The sequence below is a fragment of the Triticum aestivum genome, chromosome 7D, assembly GCF_018294505.1.
Source record: "Triticum aestivum cultivar Chinese Spring chromosome 7D, IWGSC CS RefSeq v2.1, whole genome shotgun sequence".
NCBI classification, from domain to species: domain Eukaryota; kingdom Viridiplantae; phylum Streptophyta; class Magnoliopsida; order Poales; family Poaceae; genus Triticum; species Triticum aestivum.
Window position 1 is genome coordinate 393,131,633 of NC_057814.1, and position 23,845 is coordinate 393,155,477.

Below are 23,845 nucleotides of genomic sequence, written 5' to 3' on the forward strand. Positions count from 1 at the left end.
ACCAAGAGTTTCCAATATCTTCCATACTACATACATTATAGGCGGTTCCCAAACAGAAAGGTAAAGACTTTTACTCCCCCTCCACCAGCAATCATCAATCCATGGCTTGCCCGAAACAACGGGTGCCTCCAACTAACATCAAACCTGGGGGAATTTTGTTTGCAATTATTTTTTATTTGATTTTAATCCTTTTGATCATGGGACTGGGCATCCCAGTTACCAGCCATTTTCTCGTGAATGATGAGCGGAGTCCACTCATCGTGAGAATAACCCACCTAGCATAGAAGATACTGCTAACCCGTAGTCGCTACATGAGCGATTCGGGCATACAAAACAGATTATTATTTGAAGGTTTAGAGTTTGGCACATGCAAATTTACTTGGAACGGCAAGTAAATACCGCATATAGGTAGATATGGTGGACACTCATGGAAGAAACTTGGTTAAAGGAATTTGGATGCACAAGCAGTATTCCCTCTTAGTACAGATATTTTGGCTAGCAAAGGATTCTAAATAGCAAGCACCACATGTTAGAGGATCCATAACAATATAACTTCTATACAAATATACCCAAGCATAACTCATTATGTTGTCTTCCTTGTCCAACTTCAACTAATTTGTTCAAGTTTGAAAATAATTAATGGGGATCACAATCATAGAAGATGTCCAAGATAGTATTATATGTGAAATCTCTCTTCCTTCAATATTCTTTCATGAATTGTTCAAGTGACCAATACAATGCTTGCTAACCTTCAATAAATTTACCGCCTCTACTTCTTATGTGTGAAGGCATTACTCCCCATGGGAAAGGCATATGAAACATATATAATTTCAGATTTATGACATTCAAATCATTCAACCATGTACTCATAGGATATAAGTGAAGCACACGAGTAAATGACAAACTACTCCAAAAAGATATAAGTGAAGATTAATGAGTAGTTAAATAATTATGTAGCTATGTGAAGACTCTCTATCATTTGAGAATTTCAGATCTTGGTATTTTATTCAAACAGCAAGCAAATCTAAAGAAAATAAAATGACGCTCCAAGCAAAACACATATCATGTGGTGAATAAAAATATAGCTCCAAGTAAAGTTACCGATGAACGAGGACGAAAGAGGGGATGCCATCCGGGGCATCCCCAAGCTTAGGCTCTTGGTTATCCTTGAATATTACCTTTGGGTGCCTTGGGCATTCCCAAGCTTAGGCTCTTGCCACTCCTTATTCTATATTCCATCGAATCTTTACCCAAAACTTGAAAACTTCACAACACAAAACTCAACAGAAAACTCGTAAGCTCCGTTAGCGAAAGAAAACAAAAAACCACTTCAAGGTATTGTAATGAACTCATTATTTATTTATATTGGTGTTAAACCTACTGTATTCCAACTTCTCTATAGTTTATAAACTATTTTACTAGCCATAGATTCATCAAAATAAGCAAACAACACACGAAAAACAGAATCTGTCAAAAACAGAACAGTCTGTAGTAATCTGTATCAAACGCAAACTTCTGGAACTCCAAAAATTCTAAACTAAATTGTTGGACCTGAGTAATTTGTCTAGTAATCATCTGCAAAAAGAATCAACTAAATAGCACTCTCCAGTAAAAAGTTGAAGCTAATCTCGTGAGCGCTAAAGTTTCTGTTTTTTACAGCATGATCATAAAGACTTCACCCAAGTCTTCCCAAAGGTTCTACTTGGCACAAACACTAATTAAAACACACACAAAATCTAAACAGAATCTACATGGATTACTTATTACTAAACAGAACCAAAAATCAAGAAACTAAAATAAAATTGGGTTGCCTCCCAACAAGCGCTAACGTTTAACGCCCCTAGTTAGGCATGATGATTTCAATGATGCTCACATAAAAGATAAGAATTGAAACATAAAGAGAGCATCATGAAGAATATGACTAGCACATTTAAGTCTAACCCACTTCCTATGCATAGGGATTTTGTGAGCAAACAACTTATGGGAACAATAATCAACTAGCATAGGAAGGCAAAACAAGCATAACTTCAAAACTTTAAGCACATAGAGAGGAAACTTGATATTATTGCAATTCCTAGAAGCATATATTCCTCCCTCATAATAATTTTCAGTAGCATCATGAATGAATTCAACAATATAACTATCACATAAAGCATTCTTTTCATGATTTATAAGCATAGAAAATTTACTACTCTCCACATAAGCAAAATTCTTCTCATTCAGAATAGTGGGAGTATCATAAGAGACTTGAATACTATAAATTGTTTCCACATTAAAAGAGTAATGTTCAGAAAAAGGGTAATCATGACAAGTTTTATAAATATAATCATCACTACTTTTTATAGCATAAGTTTCATCACAATAATCATCATAAGTAGCAACTTTGTTCTCATCATAATCAATTGAAACCTCTTCCGAAATAGTGGATACATCACTAAATAAAGTCATGACCTCTCCAAATCCACTTTCATAAATATTATAAGATTCAACATCCTCCAAAATAGTCGGATCATTACTTCCTAAAGTTGACACTCTTCCAAACCCACTTTCATCAATATAATCATCATAGGTAGAACCCACTTTCATATCATAAGCATAACCACTCTCATCATTAATAGTATGGATAGCACCAATAGTATAGCAAACATTATTATCATAATCTTCCAAGCAAGTGCCAAACAGATTTTCAAGATCATAAAAAGTATCATTATCTTCCCAATAATAATCATCACAACAAGCAATAGGCATAACGAGATCATCATCAAGTGCATCATCTTCCATAATTATTTTTGATTCATTTTCATGAGGCACAACAATAGTAGGAGCAACATTATTTGGGAGACATATCTTTTTACCTCTCTTACTTTTTCTTTTCTTCTTATTCACCACATCATGTGTGGGTTCAATCCTCTTTTTGGAGCTCCTTATTGATGAGATTGGTTGAATAGAAGGCTCCTCCTCATTACCTGATTCATCATAAGAAATAATAGGAGGATATTGGGAAGTCTCTTCCCTTTCATTAGTATTCTCTTCATCTTCTATTTGCTTTATTTTCTTTATGTAATTGGCAATATAAGGATTTTCAATGCAATTCACCGCACAATACATATAAATTTCCTCTAGATCAAAACCAAGAAGTTTATAACGGGCAAATTCTGGAAGATGCTTAGTTATACGTTTCATTTCTTCGTAACCCATAAGCAAACCGAGTTCATTATAATGTGCAAGGGAAATCAAGTCATCACAATTTTTGGACACGATTAGATCATGAAACAATTTGCAACGGATGGCTAAATGACCCTGTTCATTGCAAAGCCCACAAGTACGGCTAAGAAAATTTAAATTTTCAGCACAATCATCTAGCCTTTCTTGCAACAATTTAGTTTCTAAGTACTTATGCCTGTTGCAATATCTATCTTCCCTATTTGGTGTGTACTTACAAACCCAATGCACTCCACAAAAATTGACATGTTTATTGGAGACATTTTCATCATAACTAGTGCAATCATCATTAGTACCATGGATATTCAAGGAGTTCATACTAACAACATTGCAATCATGCTCATCATTCAAAGATTTAGTGCCAAACATTTTAATGCATTCTTCTTCTAACACTTTGGCACAATTTTCCTTTCCATCATACTCACGAAAGATATTAAAAAGATGAAGCGTATGAGACAAACTCAATTCCATTTTTTTAGTTTTCTTTTATAAACTAAACTAGTGCTAAAACAAGAAACAAAAAGATTCGATTGCAAGATCTAAAGATATACCTTCAAGCACTCACCTCCCCGGCAACGGCGCCAGAAAAGAGCTTGATGTCTACTACGCAACCTTCTTCTTGTAGACGTTGTTGGTCCTCCAAGTGCAGAGGTTTGTAGGACAGTAGCAAATTTCCCTCAAGTGGATGACCTAAGGTTTATCAATCCGTGGGAGGCGTAGGATGAAGATGGTCTCTCTCAAACAACCCTGCAACCAAATAACAAAGAGTCTCTTGTGTCCCCAACACACCCAATACAATGGTAAATTGTATAGGTGCACTAGTTCGGCGAAGAGATGGTGATACAAGTGCAATATGGATGGTAGATATAGGTTTTTGTAATATGAAAATATAAAAACAGCAAGGTAACTAATGATAAAACTGAGCGTAAACGGTATTGCAATGCTAGGAAACAAGGCCTAGGGTTCATACTTTCACTAGTGCAAGTTCTCTTAACAATAATAACATAATTGGATCATATAACTATCCCTCAACATGCAACAAAGAGTCACTCCAAAGTAACTAATAGCGGAGAACAAACGAAGAGATTATGGTAGGGTACGAAACCACCTCAAAGTTATTCTTTCCAATCAATCCGTTGGGATATTCCTATAAGTGTCACAAACAGCCCTAGAGTTCGTACTAGAATAACACCTTAAGACACAAGTCAACCAAAACCATAATGTCACCTAGATACTCCAATGTCACCTCAAGTATCCGTGGGTATGATTATACGATATGCATCACACAATCTCAAGTTCATCTATTCAACCAACACAAAGTACTTCAAAGAGTGCCCCAAAGTTTCTACCGAACAATCAAGACGAAAACGTGTGCCAACCCCTATGCATAGGTTCATGGGCGGAACCCGCAAATTGCTCACCAAAACATACATCAAGTGAATCACGTGATATCCCATTGTCACCACAGATACACACGGCAAGACATACATCAAGTGTTCTCAAATCATTAAAGACTCAATCCGATAAGATTACTTCAAAGGGAAAACTCAAACAAGAGAGTAGAGGGGGAGAAGAAACATCATAAGATCCAACTATAATAGCAAAGCTCGTGGTACATCAAGATCGTACCGTCTTAAGAACATGAGAGAGAGAGAGAGATCAAACACATAGCTACTGGTATGCATCACACAATCTCAGATTCATCTATTCAACCAACACAAAGTACTTCAAAGAGTGCCCCAAAGTTTCTACTGGAGAGTCAAGACGAAAACCTGTGCCAACCCCTATGCATAAGTTCACGAGGTCACGGAACCCGCAAGTTGATCACCAAAACATACGTCAAGTAGATCACGTGAACATCCCATTGTCACCACAGATAAGCACATGCAAGACATACATCAAGTGTTCTCAAATCCTTAAAGACTCAATCCGATAAGATTACTTCAAAGGGAAAACTCAATCCATTACAAGAGAGTAGAGGGGGAGAAGAAACATAAGATCCAACTATAATAGCAAAGCTCGCGATACATCAAGATTGTGCCAAATCAAGAACACGAGAGAGAGAGAGATCAAACACATAGCGACTGGTACATACCCTCAGCCCCGAGGGTGAACTACTCCCTCCTCATCATGGAGAGCGCCGGGATGATGAAGATGGCCACCGATGAGGGTTCCCCCCTCCGGGAGGGTGCCGGAACAGGCTCCCGAGAGGTTTTTGGTGGCTACAGAGGCTTGCGGCGGCGGAACTCCCGATCTCTTCTGTTCCCCGATCGTTTTAGGGTATATGGATGTATATAGGCGGAAGAAATACGTCAGGGGAGCCACGAGGGCCCCACGAGGGTGGAGGGCGCGCCCAGGGGGGTGGGCACGCCCCCTGCCTCGTGCCTTCCTCGTTGCTTTCTTGATGTGGACTCCAAGTCCCCTGGGTTGCTTTCCTTCCAAAAATAACTTCTCCAGAAGGTTTCATTCCGTTTCGACTCCGTTTGATATTCCTTTTCTTCGAAACACTGAAACAAGGGAAAAAACAGGAACTGGCACTGGGTTCTGGGTCAATAGGTTAGTCCCAAAAATAATATAAAAGTGTTTAATAAAGCCCATAAACATCCAAAACAGATAATATAATAGCATGAATACTTTATAAATTATAGATCCGTTGGACACGTATCACCCACCGTAATACATGCTATCTTGAGAGAAGCACCAGTGAAACCTATGGCCCCTGGGCCTATTTCTTATTATATTGCATCTCTTTTATTTACATCGCATCTCGTTTACTATTTTGCAATCTTTACTTTCCAATCTATACAACCAAAACACCAAAAATATTTACTTTACTATCTTTATTAGATCTCACTTTTGCGAGTGACCGTGAAGGGATTGACAACCCCTTTATCGCGTTAGTTGCAAGGTTCTTGATTGTTTGTGCAGGTACTAGGTGACTTGTGTGTTGTTTCCTACTGGATTGATACATTGGTTCTCAAAACTAAGGGAAATACTTATGCTACTTTGCTGCATCACCCTTTCCTCTTCAAGGGAAAACCAGCGCATGCTCAAGAGGTAGCAAGAAGGATTTCCGGCGCCGTTGCCGGGGAGATCTACGCCAAGTCAAGACATACCAAGTACCCATCATAAACTCTTCTCCCTCGCATTACATTATTTGCCATTCGCCTATCATTTTCCTCTCTCCCACTTCACAAAAATTTGCCGTTTTATTCGCCCCTCTTTTCCGTTCGCCTTTTTCTCGTTAGATCTTTTGTTTACTTGTGTTGCCATGTGGCTTCTATTTGCTTGCATCTTCGCTTGCTGAAAATCTATTGTTATGGATCCTCATCCTCTTGCTAATCTTTTTAAAAGATCCAATTATGATGAACCAATTGCTAGTGAGTTTTGTGCACTAGATTATCTTTATGAGGTTTTGCTTGAAATTCGTGAATCTGAAAATTGTGATGAAGTGTTGAAAGAAGAAACTTATGAAGTGATTCACGATAGCTCCTTGAATGAAAAGCATGATTGCAATGATATTATTATAAATTCTATTAATGTCAATTGTGTTAATGATATGCAAAACCCTAAGCTTGGGGATGCTAGTTTTTCTATGTCCACTACTTGTTGCAATGATCATGATTTGGGTGATTCTTCTTACAATCTTGAAAATTTATTTAAGCCCCATGATGAATATGAGATTGATAATAATGTTTGCAATAATACTAAAGTGGGTTTGGAAGATTGTCAACTTTAGATCCCACATATTTGGATAATGTTCAATCTTATGAAGTTTTTGATAAAAGTGGGTTTGGAGAGGTGATGACTTTAGTTAATGATATTCCCACTATTTTGGAAGAGTGCCAACTTTGCATGCATGTGGATCACATAGAGAAAATTTTATGTGAGAGCTACATTGTTGAATTTGAATATGATCCCACATGTAATTATTATGAGAGAGGAAACTATGGTCGTAGAAATTTTCATGTTACTAAATTACCTCTCGTTATGTTGAGATTGTTATTGTTTCTCACTTCTTTCTTGCATATGCTAGTTTTTGCTTGTCTTGATAATTTATTTGACTATAAGATCCCTATGCATAGGAAGTATGTTAGACTTAGATGTGTTTTCCATATGCTATATGATGCTCTCTTTGTGCTTCAATTCTTGTCTTTCATGGGAGCATCATCGAAATTATCAATGCCTAGTTAAGGGCATTAAACAATAGCGCTTGTTGGGAGGCAACCCAATTTTATTTTTGTTCTTTGCTTTTTGTTCCTATTTAGTAATAAATAATTCATCTAGCTTCTGTTATGATTGTGTTTTTTTGTTTTAATTAGTGTTTGTGCCAAGTAGAACCGATAGAATCTTCTTTGGTGATAGTTGTTTGATCTTGCTGAAAAAGACAGAAACTTTGTGCTCACGGAAATAATTGTTGAAATCACCAGAACGAGATAAAATGCCAATTCCTTTTGAAGAAGATTAATATACAAATTATCCAGGTTTTCCTAGTTTTTCAGAATTTTTGGAGTTCCAGAAGTATTCAAACAGATCAGATTGCTACACACTGTTCTGTTTTTGACATATTCTGTTTTTCGTGTGTTGTTTGCTTATTTTGATGAATCTATGAGTAGTATCAGGGGGTATGAACCCTATAGAAAGTTGGAATACAGTAGGTTTATCACCAATATAAATAAAGAATGAGTTCATTACAGTACCTTAAAGTGGTGGTTTATTTTCTTATACTAACGGAGCTCATGAGATTTTCTGTTGAAGTTTTGCACTACAAAAAAAAGACACATCCGTGACATTTTGGGCCGAACGAAATTTTTTCTGTCATACTTATGACACTTCTATGACGATAACTATGACAAAACCCGGTATCATCATAGATGTGGTGGGCTCCTACTTCTATGACAAAAAATCATGACAGAAAATGGGCTTTTCGTCCTGGGCGGGCCGGAGACGCAGCTGCATGACATTCTTTGGGCCGTCCATGACGGAAAACCCGTGGTAGAAGCGAGCGCTAGGAAAATATCGGGGTGTTCGTGGTTACAGTGGGTGGTCGAGGCCGAGCGATGCACGGAGGTTTGCGCGTTTCTCTCGTACACTCACGCGCGTGGGTGCGAGGCGTTGGGCTCTAACTGAACCCGAGCGAGGTGTTCGCCTACCGACACCGAGCGATTGCACTGCAGGCTACGTGTTACTGAACCCGAGCGATCGATCGATGGCTGTTAACTGAACCCGATCGAGCGATTCCTTCGCTACTGCTGCTAACTGAAGCCGATCAATGCTGCATCTAGATGAACAGTGAGCGTTGCTGGGGGGGTGGATGAACAATTCCCGGTGGGGGTGGATGAATAGGACCCCGTGGTGTTTCCTCTGGATGAACAGGACCTCGATAGATCGAGCCGGTTGGGGCTGGATGAACAGGACCCCGTGGAGGGCTAGATGAACAGGACCACCCCATGGAGGGCTGGATGAACAGTAGACGGTGGAGGGCTGGATGAACAGTAGCCCGTGGAGGGGTGGTTGAACAGGAGCCCGTGGAGAGGACAGGTTGAACAGTAGCCGGTGGAGTAGCGCACGGTGGAGGCTGGATGAACAGGAGCCCTTGGATGAACAGTCGCAGGTGGAGGCTGGAGGAGGTCGACGGTGGATGAACAGTAGCCCGTGGAGGCTGGAGGGGGTCGACGGTGGAGATGAACAGTATGCTGTGGAGTCCTGTTTTGTGGTACGCCACACCCCTCCCGATGAACAGGACCCCTGATTCGACCGTAGCGCTCCAACACAAGTCCGTTTCCTCCGTTTTGCGGTACGCCACACCCCTCCCGATCAACAGGACCCCCGTTTCGACTGTAGGAGGTCTGTATCCTCCGTTTTGCGGTACGCCAGACCCATCCCGATGAACAGGATCCCGTTTCGAACGTGGCTGGTCGAACACAAGGCCGTTTCCTCCGTTCTGCAGTACGCCAGGCCTCGTTTCCATCGGTTGTTCCGTCCAAGCCCTCCCGATGAACACGACGACGCATTCCGTTCCAACCCAGCCGGTTGGCTCCTCTTGAACACGATGACGACGCTGTTTCTCCGTTCCGACCTAGCCATGTACACGAGCCCTGGCCGTATGTATGCGTGAGTAGGCGTTCGAGACCCAGCCCGTATGTACGTACGTGGCCGTATTTTCTTTCTTGCACACTGCCGCTGTACGTACGTGTACATGCTACATGCACGCCTCTACATCGACCAGTATGTACGTACACGTTCGCGACCAGAATGACAACGCAAAGTACGCTTCGACCAGGTGGGTTCCGACTGTCAGGCACTTCCTTCCGTGCAAAGATGTAGCTAGTGGGTCCCAGCAGTCAGGGGGGCGAATAGTTTTTTTTGCCCGGACGCACTTCCTTGCATGCGAAGATGTAGCTGGTGGGTCCCAGCAGTCAGGGGGGAACGTTTTTTTTGCAAAATACGGTGGCCCGTCCGGTGGGTCCCTGCTGTCAGGTGGAGGAATAATTATTTTGCGCGTAATAAGGAAGCACTTCCTTGCGGCCGCCGTGGACCCAGCTGTCAGCCTCTCCACGTACAGTACTCTTCCGATGGAAGTCGTTCCTTGACCATGTTGACCACGCCGCGCCGAGAGCACCAGGGCGGTGGACGACGGCGAGGCCTAGGAAGGGGACGGCACGGAGCCGGGGAAGACGCGACAGTGGATGCCCACGTGGAGAGGAGTACGAGGGTTCACTGGTTCAGCTGCGGTGTGAGGCTGCCGTCGCCGCAGAATAACAGGGGGTGTGGGTGAGTAGAGGGATGCCCTGGCCAGCAGTGGGAGTAGTAGGGGCGATGAGGCCTGCGTGGCAGCACAGCCGGCCACGGGAGGCAGGAGCAGGCGGCACGACCGGCGCTGCTTTGGGCGGCTGGAGCAAGAAGACCAGAGGTTGAAGAAGCACAACGGCCGTTGGATGGACATCGTACGGTCACTGCAGCTAGAATCGTTTATATTGACTAAGTTGACAAAGCCCCTGGTACGCTTCAACTTAGTAGGCCCACAGGTCAGCTTCCGAAACGGTGCGCCCCAGATGTCAGGGGGAGGAATCATTTTTTGGGTGGGTGAAGCTAGAATATCCGAGGTTGAAGAAGAAGCACGACATCCGCTGGATGGATATCCAACGGCCACTGCTGCTAGAACCATGTGTTGACTATAAGTTGACAAAGCCTTGCATATGCGTCAACTCTCTTTTTCTTGAGGGGACGCGTCAACTTAGTAAGGCCGCAAGTGTGTGGCAGAGAACTTATAGCCCATTTGAGATTTGTAAGAATGTGCAGCCATTTGAGATTTTTTGAATGTACAGCCCATTTATAGTTTGTTAAAAGTACAGCCCATTTCAACCAACCGTTCAAAACAGAATTCAAAAAAATTTCCCACATTTTGATGGGATCCGAAATATTTTTATCCCGAAATTTCTAGTCAGATTAAATACAATTTCAATATAAATTTATATTACGTAAAAATCCAACGAAACATTGCGCTCGCAACAATTAATGATATTAAAATTTTCAATATCCAAAAATAATATTTTATAAAGTAATTACGTGTTTGGTGCATTTTTTATAGTTAGTGCACAGTTTTTATAATTACATCCCATTTATTATTTCTTAAAGCTCATTTTCTTGTTAAGCCTAATGCATCCCTCCTAGGAATGATTTGCAGCCCAGCGGGGCGGAGAATAACAACTTGACCTTGCCTGGGTATTCCTTAAAAAAAAGTATAGCTGGGTTAGCCACTTTCAGCTTGAAAAAATTTAATATCTGGGCTGGATATCTGGCCTGGGCTAGACGGGCCGCAGCCCGCCCAGTTAATACCTGCAGCGATGTTTTCGTTGTTGTTCAGAGGAGAAAAATTAATATCTGGGCTAAACATCGCTCAAGAAAAAACTCTGCAGTGCTCACACCTCAAAAACACAAATACTGCTCGAGCTGCTTGGTCCCAGTTGTCGGCCGCTTCTTGTGCAATTCTCTCGTTTATTGACTACATAGTTTGACAATGGTGTGGGACCGTGATGTCAGGAAACCAGGAGGAAGCAAAAAAAGTTATAGTTTTATATACTAATAAGGAGGCACTTGCGTATGTGCGGATATGGCCCTGGTGGGCCCCCACTGTCATCCTCTCCAAGTAAAGTCATCTCCTCATCCTCATGTCCGTTGACCATGTTGACAACGCGAGACGACGGCGCCACGGCGAGCGCAACAACTCAAAGGACGACGGAGCGGGCCTCACGGGCCCTACGGATGGTCTGATACAGCGCCCGCTGCTCATTCGGGAAGCCATGATCATAGGGCCACATGTCCGCAACGACATTGTCGTTCGCTTGTTCACCGGTGCTCGTTGAGGAGATGGAGGTTGCAGCACAGGTCCTCCTGCGCTGGTAGCTCTTCCGCCATTAGGGCATCGAAGTGCGGCCGCACCTGCTCTATGGTGAACACGGCATGAACCGGCTTGGACAGTGGCGCTGGCTCCTAGTCAGAAGCTACGTACATCATCTGATTGTCGTCGCTCAGCTCGGCGAGCTAGCTGGCGAGCCAGCATGTCCGGCCGCTGGACCGACCCGCTGCCAAGCACGAGTCTGACTGCCCTGGCCCACCTAGACTGCCTCCCTCGTCCGCGCGCGCTTTCCGCCTGAAACGATCAGCGCCGCCCGCCCCGCTTCCCGGTGCAGGTGATTGCTCCGCCTTCAAACGACACAAGTGCCATCCGTCCGTCCTTCTGTCGCCCACATTAATGATACCCAGTTGCCGAGGCGGCTACTCCGACGCCACACGTCCGTCCCTCCGCCGCCCACCATTGCTATATAAACCGCTCCGCCGGCCATAGCCGCAGTCATCCGCATCCCTTCCCTTGCTCCTGTCCACACCACTACTGCCCACCATGGCTTCCTCGCGCTCCAGCGCTCTTCGGGACGGCCGGACAGCGGACCACAAGGAGATGGCAGCCATTGCTGCCGACTGGCTGGCCGGTAGGCAGCCGGAGGACGACGACGTCCCAATGGAGAACATGGCAGTCGATGATCCGGCGCCAACCCCCTCCTCCGCGCCATCCTTGCCGGTGCATTGCACCATGACCATCGGCGAGGCCCGTGCCCAATATATGGACATAGTGAGGCAGAAGCGTGAGGAGCCGTTCCGGGAGGCGCAGGCCGACGCCGCCTACAACCACCATCTCCTCCAGGAGCACCTGCAGGCAGAGGAGCAGATCGCTGTGGAGCGGGGAAGCAGGAGGCACTGCTCGAGTCGTACCACTCCGCCCACGAGGGCCGCCTCGAGCGCTGGCAGTACCGCATGCAGGTGGCGGAGGCTGCGGCCGCCTACAAAGAGGGCGATGAAGCGGGCGAGGTGCTGTTTGGCGAGACCGAGGACGAGGCAGAGGACAATGCTGGCTCCGACGAGTCCCCGCTTCGCTGGCGTCGACGAGGCCCTACTCCGCCGAGGCCCCGCGGCGCCAACAACGAGGCAGAGGACACCGCCGGCTCCGCTGTGGCCCCACCCTGCCGGCAACGAGGGGGAGGATTTACCCCGCTCCGCCGAGGCGCCGCCCACCGGCAACGAGACAGAGGACATCGCCGGCTCCGCCGAGGCCCCGCCCCGCTGCCAGCGAGGCCGCGCCACACAGAAAACGAGGAAGAGGAACACGGTAGGTCGCCGTCGCTCGGGTCCAAGTAAGGCCACCGCTGCTACCCTCCGGTTGAATCCAAGCTAGGCGGGTTGACGACTGACGGTCGGTTAGCTTCTTGGTGGTGACATGGAGTCGGAGAGCTATGTTGGAGAAGGACGTTGCTTCTACTTAACTGCTCGTGCAGTTGGCTGACTGACACATGGGCCCAACAGGCATCTGGGCCACATGTTAGTTACGCAACCGCACCTGCAGTTAAGTCACTGAAGCTTCTGTTCGGCTCAGCCGGACACAGGTGGGTAGCTTCGGTTAATTAATTATACCTCCAGTGCACCCCTTTTTAGTTGAAGAATGTATGAAATGTAATGAAACCCGGCATGTTTATATGAAATCCGACCGTGTATGAATGAATTTATTTCGATTAGTTCGAATTCTTGTATCACTGGCATTGGATGAACATGCAAAACGATACGTACTAGCATTATTCCTAGGGTAATCACCTCGTTTGCAGCAGTTTCACATGTACTCCCTCCGGTCCTTTTAAGTATGCATACAGGTTTTGTCTGCAGTCAAAGTATCTCTACTTTGACCAATATTATAGAAAAAAAGTATGCACTTTCACAATGCGCGAAGTAAAAAGGAACAGAAGGAGTACAAAGAGTTTGAGCAGCTTTTTAGCATTCATGTACATTGCAATCAAACACACAGGCCTGGCAATTCATAGAGAACATTCAAAACAATCGATGATTATGCATCTCAGTGATTCACATGTCAGAGCCAATATTTACTTCACAACTAAGGAATAAATAAAAATGGATCGACGCTGCTGACAGCAAAGGGCATCCCATTCGAAAATATCAAACGCATGTCTTCTTGCTAAAATCAATGAGCAAAATTTGACAAGGTTTTCCCATTCCAAAATATCAAATGCCTACGATTGTGGAATGGGCAGGGTTTGCCATCAGTTCGGACATTGACATGGCACCTCATGCTAAATAAACCAGCTGTTCTTTTTGTGCAGTTCCACCAAAATCAACCAAATTCGTGCGTAGCTTGTATGATTTCTCCCTTATATGTTGCAACGCCTTGAACTTATCGGCACCTCCTTTCTTGTGGTGGATATGAATGATTCGATGTATTCATGAACATTTTGTGCAGTTCCCATTGAAATCAAGCTGAGCACCCCTGTTTGCACAAATACAAAAAAAGTGATTACTATAAAGCAAACTGTACTATGAATTGACAGTTTAAACATGCACCTACATGGTCCATGTAGAGCACACTTTTAGAAAAATGGAACTCACCGAAAAGAATCCGAGAACAACATTGTACTCGTGCATCACAGCAAGAAAATGGAGATTTGTCAGTCCTTCTGAGCTGAAGTTAGTTTGGTCTTGTGGGGAGTAATGTAACCATCCTTCAACTGCTCCTTCTGATGAGAAGATAGACAGGGCTTCTTCATCCTGGCATAATCGGAACTAGTCACTTCACGTACTCCATATTCTTCTTCAGAGGAGGATGATCCTGTTGTGCAAAGACAAGAGGACAACTAAATGCTAGCATCCCTGTTTGCTCGAAAAAAGGAAAGGAAATATTTAAAACAGCACAGATGAAGCACTTCTCAAGGACAATACCACTTTTTCATGACAGTATCTAAACAGTAGCACAACACCAATAGAGATGACAAAGCTCAATCATATGGATGAAATCAGTGGATGAGTACCAACCTTTGTCAGGAGGCTTATTGTGTAGAGCATACAGATGAAGCACTTCTTTGGAACCATCTGTTGCTATCTACTGTGTCGGCCATGCTTACTATATACTCCTCGATTAGTTTAATGTTTCCAACATCTTCTTGTGTAGTTCCACTAAAATATATGGTATCTTCAAAGAAGATCCCTGTTTGCACAAGTAGATATAATTACGTATTACATTAAGAGTGGCATCAAATCAGTGGCAAAACAATTGCTCGTTCCAGCCATAGCAATAAATTAAGATGCAAAACTATATCATTACTTGAGTCATCACAGTTCCAGTGCTTCATTACAGCACCGGGAGTTGATTTTTGTTTTTCTTCCGCTTGTTCTTCCCCTTCATCACTTGGTTCAATAACAGACAAGCTTCGCCTTCAATGTAAGATTTGGCATGTCAATTAGGTTGCACAAGTATAGCACTAAACAATGACATTAATTTTCCGATGAAAGTGGCAAAATACAGGCCAACAGTTGTGAAATATCCTTATCTTACCTCAATGGGATATTACGGTGCACATACAGATTGGAAGTCTTATCTCCATTTGTGCAGTTCACTAAAATCAAGCAACATTACGGTACAAGTAGCATAACATATGAAAGCACACTGCAGAATCATGTGAAAGAAGGCTAGTACTGACCTCTCATGACGCGGAATTCAAACAACTCACAAGAAGAAGATCTGAACCAAATTTGCCAACTTGGATAGGAAGTAAGATCTCCTCTTGTGCAGTTCCACTAGGATTAAGCAATCAAGCAACATTGTCGGTGTGACATTTTGGTTGAACTACACAAAACACTCTTAAAACAAAAGTGTTTTGTGCAGTGCAACAAAAGGTCACAATGGCAACGAGGTGAAGTAGATAACCCTGTTTACACAGAGGTGCAAAGGAAACAACTAGTGGTCAATAACGGTGGATGACACAGAAGCCAACAAAAAGAAGCAGCTACCTGATCTAAATGGGAAAGAAAGCAAGACAGTAGGATTTCTCAAACGGTGGCATTGATTTATATTAACAGAGAGATTATATTAACAATAAAATTCATTAAACATGTAATTCGCTTTTAACTGTGGGATTGAATCAATTTTCCAGCGGCATTATTAGAGGGTGTTTGTTTATAGGAACATTTTGGTGGAGGGACTAAAAAAACTCCGTGTCAGTCCCATCTAAACCAAACAGGAGGGAATTTTAGGGACTAAAAGTGGGCATTTGGGACTAAAGAAAGAAGACCCCGAGGGAGAGTCTTTTTGGGACTTTTTCCAACAGTTTCCCCTGCCACGCATCGCACCTTGTCTCTATTAGTTCATTACTAGGGGTAACATGGTGTTTTAGCATGTCATTTAATAACCTCTAGTCCATGTTTAGTCCCTGGAACCAAGAAGGTAGGGACTAGGGAGTTTTTAACCAAACAGGGCCTTAGATTAACAACAGCTAAAGAGTTGCACGGGACGGTGGACGCACCAACACCATGTGCATCTACCGATGTACTAGGGTGCTGCATAGTCTATTGCAACAAAGAACAAACAACCAAGGAGCGTATTTGTGTTGGTCCCAGTTTTGTTATCTTTAGACACCTTTCCCTATGTGAGCGCAGTAAATCTAGTCCTACTCAAACTCTATAGCCTTGTCCCACAAAACAAAAGATCAGTTCGTTACAGATGTGCGTACTGCGTTTGTCATTGTTTTCCCTTTTCGACCAACGTAGGTGCTGGATAGCCAGTCTGTACTAGTACTTTCCCCACTTCCTTTCCTCTTTGAACCACATCCTAGATTTATGCTATACAACTTTCCCCACTACTTTCCCCCATTCCTGTCCTCTTTGAACCACGTCTTAGATTCATGTGATACAACTTTCCCCACTACTTTCCCCCTTCCTTTCCTTTTTGAACCACGTCCTAGGTTCATGCTATACAACTTTTCCCACTACTTTCCCCCATTCCTTTCCTCTTTGAACCACGTCCTAGATTCATGCTATACAACTTTCCCCACTACTTTCCTGTTTGATCCAACACCTAGATTCGAGTGGAGAAGCGGAAAAAGCCCACATGCAGCTAGAGCAATGCATGTGGAATAAGTAAATTATACCTTAAGGTTCTTGGGGTGTGGTTCGGTGGGCGACCGGAAGCCGTTCGACCCACACTATGTGCGGGGCAAAGAAGAAGGGGTCGGAGGCCCTCCTGCGCCGCCGCTAGGTGAAAGTGAACAGCTGCGCCGGTAGTGGATTCCCTCCCTCGCCGACGGCGACAGCGTTAAGCCTCCTTCCCTTCCCGGCGGATGGATCCTGCCGGCTCTTTGACCAGCAGTGAGGGGAGAGAGAGAGGCCAACGAAGTCTTGTTTAGATCTGGAGAGGGTGAGAGAGTGTGAAGAGAGCAACTACAAGCAGACCAGCAGTGAGGGGAGAGAGAGAGAGGCCAACGAAGTCTTGTTTAGATCTGGAGAGGGTGAGGGTGTGTGAAGAGAGCAACTACAAGCGCTGAGGCTCCAGTGTGTATATATATACTGGAGAGAGTGTGAAGAGTGCAAACCCTAGAAAACAAGCACCGAGGCTGCAGCTTATACGTGATGAGGTGATTATACGGTCACTACGAGATCGTATAGCTCCGTATCCATCCATTTTGACTAGTCAAAGAATCCTCTTGGCACGAATTATGCTCAAGTGTAGTTATCGAACCCGAGACCTCAAGTTTGATGAGCGAACAGGCTAATCAGCTACACAACCCTCCCGTTATGTTCAACGAGAGGAAAATAACCTTTTATACATTCCTGCATTCGTGTGACAAGCATGCCGTGTTTTTTTTTGTGTGTGTGGGAGTCATTGGGATTTAAATCATAATCGTGTCATGTGCCTTTGGTGGTAAGACTATCCACAGTGGTGCAGAAATTATGCAGCCTTAGTCACCTTACCTCTCTCCACGTAGTACGTTGGGTCCCACCAGTCAGAGGGTGAAACAAACAAATTAATAAGAAAAAGTAAAAGCGCCAGCGGTGTATCTTACCTCACACATCTCGCTACTGCTTGGGAACACTGTCCAATTGATCCCTCTGTTCGCTCACGTACTATTTTAAGTGAATCCTTATTCTAACATGCACACAATTTTGGGCACTTGTATTCGACCTAAGTCAGTGTGCCACCGTATCTCGTACGACTCCCTCCGTCTAGGTGTAATAAGTCACATTAGAAGGTGCAGCGGGACCAAGGTGCAAGCAGATTGGAGGAGAAGGAGAAACTTGACCGGTCATTCCTCCAATCATAGCCCTGATTTCTGTCTCTAAACGCAAAAATTAATCCAAACAACTAAGAGATGCTGTTTTAGCTACCATGCAGGGCCACCTATTAACTCGCATGCAAGCCGACTTTGATTTCTTGACTGATCAACGCGTAGTTGCGCTCCATGCATTGGGTTTCCGGGGGAGATAACAAGGCAGAGTAAGGAGCGTTTGGTTACATTGCTTAGGCTGGTCATAGTGGTGAGTAACTTGGACTAGTAACATGCATGTGTTACTAGTCTATGTTACTACTACGCGAAGTTTGCCGTCAGAAGCGAGCCGATCTGGCTCTCCTGAGCTAGCAAGGTTTTTCTAGCCCACCCAAGCTAGCTGGCCCAAAAAAGCTAACATATTTTAACAGTTCCAAATGCCTAACCTTGCCCTGCTATGCTATAAGTTGTTCTTGCTAAGTATCCAAATGCTCCCTAAGTAACAGCGCTCGCTAGCAACGAGGCCAGGAGGGGACTGAGATGCAAAGTTAATGGACGACGCCTAAACATTTTGGGAATATCTGATTTCCGTAAGATGACTTAACACCTAGACGGAGGGAGTACTACTCCTCAGTCCAGGTTTGATGGAATATTCGTCACCTCTTCTCTTCTTGTACGTACTCCATTTGTATCTCACTTCCCGTGGCTTCGCACTCGCACGATTTTCCTATCCTATGAACCTGTGTGTGCGTATGCGTGTGTGTGTTTAACAACATGTGTGTGTTAGAGAGAGCGACAGATTGACCTAGTCCTACAGAGAGATGGTGTGTAGTGTACGATTTTAGCCGCGAGAGTCGGTGCATCCTCTCGTTTCCGGGTGTCCGGTAGGGACAGGAGGACAGCTGCCACGCCCGCTCCTGACCAGCCTGGCCCACCCAAAGCCCCTCCATCGCCCGCGCGCGCTTCCCGCCCGAAACGGTCAGCGCCGCTCCAAAGAATCGGTGCCGCATTCATGCCCGGGCAGAGTAGACGCGACCTCTCACTGGCGCCTGCGTTGATGGGAGAAGTGGATTCAAGAGTGATGGTTGCTTTGTCCGTCCAACTTACTGCTGGGACTATGTGATTTGACGGCTCATTGGTCATTATTACTGAGGTGGTAGGACTGCTGGATGTCCCACGCTTTCGGCGAAAGGAGGTACTACTAGATTACAATTTTCTCCATTCTTACGGCGGAGGAGTGCAAGAGCAGTGAAAACACGCAGGCTCGGTGATTACATGGACCACCTCACACTATCACCATATTTTCTGGACACCGTGCGACACCTAACTCTTTACATAGTACTTCATCCGTTCCTAAATATAAGTCTTTGTAGAGATTCCACTAGGTGGACCACATACGGAATAAAATGAATGAATCTACACTTAAAATGCATCTATATACATCCGTATGTGGTTCATGGTGAAATCTCTACAAAAACTTATATTTAGGAACGGAGGAAGTACTAGTATAGTACGTACTGTAATTTATCAGCGAGATAGTACAATGCTGTGAAGCTTCCAGTTTCTGTTACATGTATCTTGCATCCAAGGTTGCCCGTTGCAACATTTCATCAAATACAAAGGAGACTAACATGCATGCTATTGCATCTCAATGATTGACAGATCATAGCAAATATCGGTTCCTCAAAAAGATCATAGCAAATATGTACTCCCTCCGTTCCAAAATAAGTGTCTCAACTTTATGCAGGGGGTGTTTGTTTCGAGGGACTTTTTAGTGTAGGGACTAGAAAAAGTCCCTCTTAGAGACTTCTTAACCAAACAGGAGGAACTACTAGGGACTAAAACTTGCTTTTTGGGACTTAATGAAGAAGACTCTCAAGGAGAGTCTTTTTGGGGACTTTTCCAACAATGCCCCTCCCTGCACCCATTGCCCCGCCGCCCCATCGTGTTGTTTAGTTATTATTTTTCTGTATACTAGGGGTAACATGGTCATTCAATAACCTCTAGGGAGGGACTAGGGACTTTTTAGTCCCTGAAAACAAATAGGGAGGGACTTTTTAATGAGTAGGGACTTTTTAGCTGGGACTAGAAAAAGTCCTAGGACTTATGAACCAAACAGGGCCTCAATATGGACTACATACGGAGCAAAATGAGTGAATCTACACTCTAAAATACGTCTATATACATCAGTGTTTGGAGTATGTACTAGTAGTTCATATTGAAATCTACTAAAGGACATATATGTTCCAAACAATATGGTAATCTCTCTAACCAAGGTAGTAGGGACGAGGAGTAAACGGAGGGAGTAGTAAAATTTTCTCCTCGTCCTGCGAGCCACCGCGCGCGTGGGCGAGGGAGCGGGCGTAAGGCGTACAGTACTACTACTAGTAAGCAAGCTTCACCTCATCCTGCGAGCCACCGCGCCCGTGGGCGGGGGAGACGGCGTACTAAGCAAGCTTCTCCTCGTTCTGCGAGTTGACGGGACACATCAAAAGTACTCCAGTGTATAGAGCCTTGCCTCTAAGGTAGGCCCCACATGGTTAGCCTCTTTTTTAACATAATGCGTCAAGTCATAATTTGTTTGTTCACCCATGGTAGACGATCCTCCCTCCATCAAGTGGACAACCAGTACACGTGTCAAATTACCATGTGGGCTGCCTTTTCGTACAGAAATGAGCTCCACCGTGTACCCGCGCGGGTGTGGTTGGGAAAGAGACGGGAGTACGTGTGTCGTGCGTGCACCTCTTCTCTTCGTGCACGTCCCCCACCTACGTGGGTGTGTGTGAGAGATACAAACCTAGAAAAATGGCTTGTGCGTTCGTGAGTGTTTTTTGTTTGGGGGGGGTTGATTTCGTGAATGTATTTGTGGGACTATGTGTCGATGACATCTCAAACAAAATTTTGCATTCAATGTCGTCTGTGAAATGGAGGTCTATACATATCATATATAGAGGGTCGGGAGATCCACGAGAAGAGAGGGAGGGGTCATAGATATCGATAGAGTCGAAGAGAGGATCAAGTGGGTGGGTGCGAGATTGATGAAGAGAGCCATCGAAATTGTGTGTGTGTGTGTGCAAGTCAAAGATATAGGGTGACTGACCTACCGGAACGTCAGAGGGCACAGGTCAAGTTTGTGTGTGGCAGGGAGACATGACTAGAGCGCTCGATGTATCGGTGTGTGTGTGTGTGTGTGTGTGTGGGAGGGGGTGGGGGAGGGGTAGGCAGAGGCCTAACTATAGAGGTAGAACGACTCGTATATATGTTGAGAAGGAGAGACCCAGCTATGTCTTGAGGGAGATCGGTCGACATCCATACATAACTGAAGGACAGGAAATAGGATGGGACAGAGTGAGAGAGGAGAGAGAGAGGGAGGGAGAGGGGTAGAGTGCTGGATGGGTGATGGAATTGCTTCTCGAAGATGGTGGGAGAGGCCTACTAGACAAACTGAGGGTGGAACTGCAGTATTATCAATAAGAGTGGGGATGTGTTTCTGTGCGTGCCTGTGCGTGATAGATCTGTCGGGACGCATCCATGGATGATGAAGGGGAACCATGTGTTTGCTAAGCAAACCTAACTAGATCGGTAGATCAATTGTTGTTTGTAGGAGGAAGGGAGAGACATAACTAATGAGGTAGATCGATCGACGCGTGGGGGAAGACGAGTTATAAGGACCTAGCTAGCTATATGTATAGCGGGAGATCGGTCGGTGTACGTCCATTTGTTAGAGGCAAATAAGGCCTGGCGAGACGGATAGACAGAGAGAATGGAGCTAGGAGGTGGTGCGAGAGGCCCAGCTACTAGCTAGATAGGGGGAGGAGTGTGCGGTTGTGAGATCGATGAAAAGAGGGGCGAGAGTTTACACGTGTGTGGGACCGTATGAGAGACACGAGGCAAGGACACATAAAGGAGGAGATTGAAGGTGCGTGTGTATGTTGTAGGCAGACATCGCTGGAGAGGTTTATCGATCGGTGTGTGTCGGAAAAAAGTTGTGGAGACTGTGGGAGAACGACCTGAAGAAAAATTGAATGTGCGCGATGGATAGAATGCTGAGGGAGGGGGAGGGCGAGGAGGGTGTGTGCATGCACGAAAGAAAGTTAGTGGTAGCTACAAAGGTTAGAGGATTGTGTGGGTGTAAGAGACTAACAAAGATCATAATTTGATATGAAAGTGGATTCATATATTTGAATAGGAGATCATAGTGTTTTAAACATATGCATGCATGAATATAGCGGTGATACGTGTGTTGTGGTTTTGCACATGTTATACCATAATGTGATAATGCATGGCATTTGCAACTCACAGCTAAATGTCGAACAATCTAAACCATACTATACATCGAACAATCTCACATTTTATTTGAATTTGTGATAATGTGTGGCGTTTGCAGCTTACAACTAAATATCGAACAATCTAAACAATACTATATATCGAACATTCTCACATTTTATTTGAATTTGTGGTAATGTGTGGTGTTTGCAACTCACATCTAAATACTTGTAGGCGTAGGGGGCGGGGCACCATACATAATGTGATAAACACATTATATATATGAGAGATGGTTTAGATTATGAAGATCTAGCTAGAGCTTGAAATGTACTGTGATGAAATCAACACAAAGTGGATTCAAAAAATCGAGTTCGAGTTCATATAGTACACATAGTTCATATGTAACTCGAGACTAATCATGTGGTGTGCTGTGAAGATAATACACAAATGATGGTTCGAATTGACAATAATGATGATTGTAGATCTTATTAAAATAGAGAAACGAATTCAAATGCTTTGACTTCACAACAATAATTATTGTAGATCTTATTCAAATAGAGAAACGAATTCAAATTAGTTCATATTGAAGCGGTAGTATATACATTTGGAATGCACTAAAACGTTCATTTGAGTAGTAGGTTGCATGAATTAGACATGTAGCGAAATATTTTAATTGAACATAACATGAATTCAAAGTTTTGAATGACATTTGTAGTGCGAATTGATTTGGTACATTACATGTTAGGCTTGTCTGTAAATTTCAACCCGCGCCTTGTTAGCCCGACATATTTAAGATATATCTTTGTCTCGTTGTGCTCCGACAACACCCTCCATCTCAACCCGTGGCTTGCTATTCCCAAATAACAACGCGCGCGAAAACTCCCACCTCCTGTGAAATCCCGACACGTGAAATGCCCGTGATACCCCTTAACCGAAAGAACTGCCTCAAATCGGTGGGGGTACTTTCGTAACTTACCCCACATTTCGGACAAGCGCGTCCCTAAGCCATGGTTCCCCACTCCCATCCCATCCGCCCACCCATTCGTACACCGAGGCCGGGAAAACCCGCGTAGCCCCACACCCTCCTCCGTCCTCCACCCAACCGGAGCCTCTTCCCCCACGATGTCGTCCACAGCAACACCTCGACGTCCCTCATCCACCATACCGGATGAGGATCCGTCGTCGATCTGGTCGTCCCACCGGTTCAGCCACCCCGTCCTCCACCTCCAAGGAGCTGCCCCGACGTTCCCCTCATCTTTCGCGCCACCTCCATTCCCACACCAGCGTCTTCACCTGCACCACCGGAAGAGCATCATCATCACCGTTTCCTCGGATGAAGCTGCGGCCTAATTGGCGCCACCAAAGAGGTTGCACACTAATCGCCGCATTTCTTCTTGATTCGATCTCACGGTGCTGCCGGCGCTCGGTCCCGAGCCGACATGGCGCGGCTCCATCCACGGCGGCGTCGCCGGCCACTTCCTCCACGACGTCGCTCCCTCGGTGGCGACGTCCACATTAGTAGGAGCTGCTGCTGCCTTAGCTCTCGCTCGCATTGCTGCTCTGCTCTTGCTCTCGGTCCCTTTCCTGGTCTGCTATTGCTCTTGCTCGCGCTGCTGCTCTCGCTCTTGCTCTTGCTTGTGATGCTGCTCCGATTTAGCTACACTTCAGTCGACTGAATCGACTTTTGGGTCAGCCAATTTTTAGGGGGTGGGGGGGCTCGCCGGAGTTAAGGAAGAATCAGCTGCAGCGCGGAGGGGGGCTCG